Genomic DNA, 462 nt, shown 5'->3' on the forward strand with positions numbered 1-462 from the left:
CAGAAGCTGCTTCTTTAGTACTGTTGGATGCATTTTGCCATCCATTCAGACTTTGAGAGATCATGTTGCCTGTTGAGTCAACACTTTGTTCTGAGCCAATATGGCATTCAGAGCATCAATTTCAAGGACTCCTTTCTTCTGAGGTATCCTATTATTCACAGAATTTCTCTCAGAGGTATACATGAACTGGTTGTTTGCAACCATGTCAATGAGTTCTTGTGCCTCTTCAGGCGTTTTCTTCAGGTGAATAGATCCACCTGCAGAATGGTCCAGTGACATTTTCGAAAATTCAGAGAGACCATAATAGAATATATCTAACATGGTCCATTCTGAAAACATGTCAGAAGGATATCTTTTGGTCAACTGTTTGTATCTTTCCCAAGCTTCCTAGAGGGATTCACCATCTTTTTGTTTGAAGGTTTGAACATCCACTCTCAGCTTGCTCAGCTTTTGAGGAGGAAA

Source organism: Arachis duranensis, chromosome 2, assembly GCF_000817695.3.
Source record: "Arachis duranensis cultivar V14167 chromosome 2, aradu.V14167.gnm2.J7QH, whole genome shotgun sequence".
Lineage (NCBI taxonomy): Eukaryota > Viridiplantae > Streptophyta > Magnoliopsida > Fabales > Fabaceae > Arachis > Arachis duranensis.